The sequence below is a fragment of the Lolium rigidum genome, chromosome 3 (genome assembly GCF_022539505.1).
Source record: "Lolium rigidum isolate FL_2022 chromosome 3, APGP_CSIRO_Lrig_0.1, whole genome shotgun sequence".
Classification (NCBI taxonomy): Eukaryota; Viridiplantae; Streptophyta; class Magnoliopsida; order Poales; family Poaceae; genus Lolium; species Lolium rigidum.
In genome coordinates, this window is record NC_061510.1 from 270,922,963 (window position 1) to 270,929,454 (window position 6,492).

A 6,492-nucleotide genomic window follows, 5' to 3' on the forward strand; every position below is an offset into this window, starting at 1 on the left:
ATTATTATGATTGGTGATATGAATTCTGCGAAATTATATGTCCTTAGAGGTAGCACTTTGCCTCGGTATTGCTCGCTGCTGTTAGTTCCGATGAAACTAGTAAGACTAACCTTTGGCACAAGCGTCTTGGACATATGAGTGAGCTTGGCATGGCAGAATTGGCAAAGAGAGAGCTAATTGATGGCTGCGATTTAGGTAATCTTGAGTTCCGTGAGCACCGCATCTTTGGTAAGCATAAAAGAGTAAAATTTAATGCTTCCGTTCATACCACCAAAGGCATTTTAGATTATGTACACGCTGATGTTTGGGGTCCGTCCCGTAGAACTTCTAATGGTGGTGCTAATTACATGCTTACAATTATTGATGATTACTCAAGAAAAGTGTGGCCATATTTCCTGAAACATAAATCTGATGTTTTTAATGCTTTTAAGAAGTGGAAAGTTATGGTAGAAACCCAAACTGAAAAAAAGGTTAAGATACTCCGTACTGACAATGGTATGGAATTTTGTTCAAATGAATTTGATGAGTTTTGCAGCAATGATGGGATGGTAAGACATCATACCATTCCGTACACCCCTCAACCGAATGGCGTGGTCGAACGCATGAACAGGACCATTATTTCGAGGGCTCGTCTGCATGTTGTCTAATGCAAAGATGCATAGAGGTTTTTGGGCTGAAGCAGCCTCCACCGCATGTTATCTCATCAACGAGGTCACCTTCTGTTCCACTTGATAAGAAAACTCCAATTGAGGTATGGTCTGGTTCGCTCGCTGATTATTCAGATTTGAGAGTTTTCGGTTGCATCGCTTACGCTCATGTTGATAATGGAAAGTTGGAGCCAAGGGCTGTTAAGTGCATCTTCCTTGGTTATGGTTCAGGAGTTAAGGCATATAGATTATGGAATCCTGAAACTAAGAAAATTGTGTTGAGCAGGAATGTCATTTTTAATGAGGCGGTTATGTTTAATGATAGTCCGTCTACTGATATTTCTGATGCTATTGATTCTCCTGATGTTTCGATGATGAGCAGCACAGAATTGGCGTGCGGGTGGAGCACGCAAAGGAGAATGAAAATGTGTTTCCTGAAACCAACAATGATGATAATGATGTTCCACCTTCACCACCTTTTGTTCAGCGACAAGGACGGTCTATTGCTGCCGACCGCCCTAAGAGAAATATTACACCTCCTACCCGATTAATTCAAGAATGTGATATTGTTGTTTATGCTTTGAGTTGTGCTGAACAGGTGGAGCATGATATTGAACCAGCTACATATACTCGAAGCCATTGCTTCGGTTGATAAAGAGAAGTGGGTAGGTGCGATGCAAGAAGAGATGCAATCGCTTGAGAAGAATGGCACATGGGATGTTGTGCACTTGCCTAAACAAAAGAAGGCTGTCCGTCTGCAAGTGGATATTCAAAAGAAAGGAAGGTTTGTCTCCTAATGAGCCTCCACGGTTTAAGGCAAGGTTAGTAGCAAAAGGTTTCACTCAAATTCCAGGTGTTGATTATAATGATGTATTCTCCCCGGTTGTGAAGCATAGTTCTATTCGTGCTTTCTTTGGTATTGTTGCTATGCATGATCTTGAGGTTGAGCAGCTAGATGTAAAGACTGCTTTTCTGCATGGTGAGTTGGAGGAGGATATATATATGGACCAACCTGAAGGTTATGTTGTGCCTGGTAAGGAGGATCTTGTTTGCAAATTAAAGAGGTCCCTTTATGGTCTGAAACGATCGCCACGACAGTGGTATAAAAGGTTTGATTCATTTATGCTTACACATGGTTTTGAGAGATCTCGGTATGATAGTTGTGTGTATATCAAGTTTGTAAATGGATCACCTATTTATTTGCTTGCTATATGTTGATGATATGTTGATTGCTGCCAAGAGCATGAAAGAGATCACTACTTTAAAGAATCAATTAAGTAGTGAGTTTGAGATGAAGGATCTTGGTCCCGCTAAGAAAATACTAGGCATGGAAATCAAAAGGGACAGAAAGTCTAGTTTGTTGTTTCTTAGTCGGGAAAAGTACATTGAGAAAGTTCTTCATCGTTTTAATATGCATGATGCAAAGTCGAGTTACTACTCCTATTGCTTCTCATTTCAAGTTGTCAGCTTTGCAATGTCCTAGCTCTAAAGATGATATTGAGTACATGTCTCGAGTTCCCTATTCTAGTGCTGTTGGTTCCTTGATGTATGCCATGGTTTGTTCACGTCCCGATCTATCATATGCTATGAGTTTGGTCAGTCGATACATGGCTAATCCCGGTAAAGAACATTGGAAAGCTCGTTCGGTGGATTTTCGGTACCTTCGCGGCACATCAAAAGCTTGCTTGAGGTTTGGCAGGATTGGTGAGGGGCTCGCCGGATATGTGGATTCAGATTATGCCGGCGATTTGGATCGGAGAAGGTCCCTCACGAGTTATGTGTTTACTCGTTGGTGGATGTGCTGTTAGCTGGAAGGCTACTTTGCAGGATGCTCGTTGCACAATCTACTACCGAGGCTGAGTACATGGCTATTGCCGAGGCAGGTAAAGAGGCTGTTTGGCTGAAAGGGTTATATGCTGAGCTTTGTGGAGATAATTCTTGCATTAAGTTGTTCAAGGATGAGTCAAAGTGCTATTTATCTTACTAAAGATCAGATGTTCCATGATAGGACAAAGCACATTGATATTAAGTACCACGCAATCGGAGATGTGGTTGCAAAAGGTAAAGTGAAGGTATGCAAGATTAGTACTCATGATAATCCTGCTGATATGATGACTAAGCTTGTCCCTCGTGTCCAAGTTTGAGCTTTGCTCAAGCTTGGTTGGTATAACTGTTTAGCCCAAGTGGCTATTGGCGCCAGCAAGTGTTTTCTTTGTTGATTCAGGTGATTGTTGAAGTTCATGCTACAAGGAATTTGTCTCAAGGTGGAGTTTGTTATTTTGTGATCCAAATTCATATACTAAAGGGAGGCTAACTTCTGACGAGCGGAGCGAGGCCCGTCGCCGGAGGCTTGGGCCGAAGCGTAGGGATCGTTGCCACCGCCTATTTATATTCCCTGTAAGCCGCCGCTAGGGTTATCATCGCATCATTGTACACCCACGGCGTTTGTAAACACCACCGAAATAGTGAAGTTTTGCTGGCTGGCGCCCGTGGTTTTTCCCTTGTGTGTTGCAAGGGTTTTCCACGTTAAAATCTCGTGTCCCCTGCAGTGTTTTACTTTTCATTCTTCGTTTATTGTGCATCTCAAATATAACAGTCCCCCCGAACACTAGTCAACTTCATCCTCAACCCGGCCCCTTGCTGCTGCCATCGTCAACGGTGTTGGCGGTGCCCGTTACACCGAAGGCGGAAGACGGAGGAGGCTCACGGATGCTGATGTAGAGATACACGGCGGCGACCGCGTGTGCGTGGTGGTTCATGGAGGCGAAGATGATGTAGCAGATTGGACGAGAGATGACCCTCGGCGGTGCCATCCGATGTCTTGATGCATGGCATGAGGTGGCGATAGAGGGCCCATCCTAGGACCGATCTCTGTCCGTGCGTGCCACGCACGCTATGCAAATCAGCCATGGGTTTTTGTCGATGCGTCGGGATGCGACGTGTCCACGCTCGGGACGTGACGAATCAAGCCCTTTTGAGGCCGATCTAGATCAAACGGGCAGTGGTTCAACCATTTGTCTAGAGAAGCTTGATGATGACCTGGTAGTCTGATCGCCCGGGTCGGCGTCGGAAGTACCATCTAGGTCATCGTCTTCTCCTCTGCAGCCGACTGGTTGCGTGGGGGACTACTGGCTCGACCTAAATAAAGGTGGATGGCCCCACAGTTCTTTGAGAGCCAATACGACAATCTACTTCATCCCCGCCTCCTCGATCTAAACGCCAACGAGTTCTGGTCTTTCTCTTGGAGATCTCTACTGATTGGCGCATGTCGCCATTGGATATCTAGATTGGAATCAATATGTCATGCGCTCCCTTATCTTCAGCTAGTGATGCTTCATGAGGGCATGGATCGAAGCTTCCCTTTCTTGTCGGTACCATTTAACATGTCTAAATATGGATTTCCATGGTGTTGACTGAGGTGAAGAAAGTGATGGTGACTGTGATCAGAGATTTGCAATGGAGAAGAGGTGTGATTGGCACCATAAAAGACTTGCGTTACAAATTACTCATATGTGTCAGGTGTTGAAGATTTGCAGCAACGCGACTACATATTGTTGTGGGTATACTTCATGGGTGTACCATCGACAGTGCCTAGATCCGGCAAGCCCAGGTGGCCCACAGATGGTGATGTGGCATGTGGCCCATCGGGCGACCCAGTTGCTGTAGATCCCGAAGGATGAAGTCCAGCCCAGGAGCAGGGAGCCGGATCCCACCGACCTACGAAGGAGGCCGGATCCGTGGAGGCCCGTAAGGTATCCGGATCCGGTACAACATAGATGGAAGGCGGATCCTTGACGTACACGGCAAGACATTGTACCGTAGTTAGACAACTTGTATTCCGGCTAGGACTCTCCATGTAAACCCTAGATTCGTGCGCCTTTGTAAGACGGATCCTGAGAGCCCTAGAGGCACAACAACAACTCATTGTAACAACGCGAAAGCGCCCGTATAATTCCACACAAGCAGCAGTAAGCCCTGTCTTTGAGCAGGTGTTCCGAAGCTGGGTAAATCGCGTACCACCGTCCCGAGGACTCTCCGCCCTATGGACCATACTTCTTCTCCCCCTCGTGAGGATCCCTCCTCCGGGGTACCGTCGAATAGGCAACGACAGTTGGCGCCCACCGTGGGGCCAGCGGCGTCAGGAGGCCGGAACCGGAGGGTTCCGCCATGGGAAGCTACGACGAATCCATCGCTGTGGGGCGTGTCCTTTACACCGGGAACTTTCCGATCGTCCTACGGGACGAGTGCTGGATTCCGGCTAGGACCGACCGCATCAAGCTCTCTCCATCGTCCCAATCGGCGGCATTCACATCTTCATCGGCGAAACCGTCGATTCCGATGGAAACGCCCTGGTATGTAACGCTAACGCGACCGCCGCTGAGCAGGACGCAATCGCGAAGATCCGATCTGAGATACTGGAGCTTCCTATGGAAGATTCCGCCTTAGATCTAGAAAGTTCAAAACCCACCCAATCCGTCCCAAATCAGGAAACAACGGTGGAAGACCAATGCAGATCTGCCTGGGTCTCCCAGGTGTTAGAGAAGCAAAGGTGTCACTTCGTGCACTTCCTCGCGCATACCGCTAGAACCGCTCTTCCTTAGGAAGAAGCCGGACCCATGCAGGATGAGGCTGCCGGAGCCGACGACGTCCCGGAACAGCAGGAGGCTATCGGGGATAGCAGCTCATCGGATCAGCAAGAGGACGCCGGAGACAAAGAAGAGTCGATCCTGGGCAACCTGAGCCCAATCTCCGATGACGCCTCCACTATGGACATGAAAGAGTATAACCGCGCCATGAAGGAGTTGGAGGACGAAGGACAAGCTGAGGCGGAATCAGCTCCGCCCAAACAGGTCCTAGTGACCATAACTGGGCTAGGAGAGGATGCCGACGAAGAAGCATCTCCTTCCGACCCCATGAAGGCAGGACCTTCCGATTTCGGGAGTAAGGATTACCTGACCTCGGAAGAACTCGTGGAGCAAGCAGGCATAGAAGCCTTAATTCACACAGAAGTCCTCAACAAGCCTATAACTCCGGAGGAAGCCGCAGATCCAGTAGCTCTAGAAGCTGCAAGAAAGGAGATGCTGGCTACCGCCAAGAAAATTTCCACCACCGCAGCAGCGATGCTGGAAGAAAGGCAAGAGGCTCAAGAAGTAATGGATGGTTTCCTCCAAAGAGAGCGCGGAGCTGTTGACTCCTTGCTGAAGGCCAAAAAGCTCCGAGAACATTGGGAGTCCATGATGAAGGATGCTCACAAGGAAGCAGACAAGATCCGACGGGACGCCATCGGCCCCCGCAAGATCACCTTTGCGACTCCCTCAGATCAGCAGCCGCTCACAACTCCAAAGGAAAACATGCAGAAGGCTGCGGAACTTTTGGCCAAGAAGAATTAGGAAATCGACATCAACCACCTCCGCACACTCGTCGCTTCGGCAGTGCGGCAGTAGAGCAAGGCAGACACTTCGCGCAAGTTGGAATCTGACCTAGAGTTATGCATGTCCACTACGCAGAAGGACGCCTCCAAAAGCAAACACCGCGACGACGAATCGCTTACCGGATCCACGGAGCGCAGAAGGAGAACCAGAGAACACCCAAATCCAATCCATGTACCGTCAAAGACACCTCCGTCAGACCCAAAGAAGGGAAAGGATGCGATGTACACTGGCAAGAACAAGTACCGGAACCCGTCACCCCCGCCCAACGGTACCCGCGTCCTCCACCTCCTCGCCGTCGTAGTCCAGTCGGAAACACTGGGCCTCATGGGCCTGGTGGAATCAACATCCGCGACAACGTGGTCCCTTAGAGGAACAGGAATACGGAGCGCACGCCGGAACCTCGTCGGAGCCGG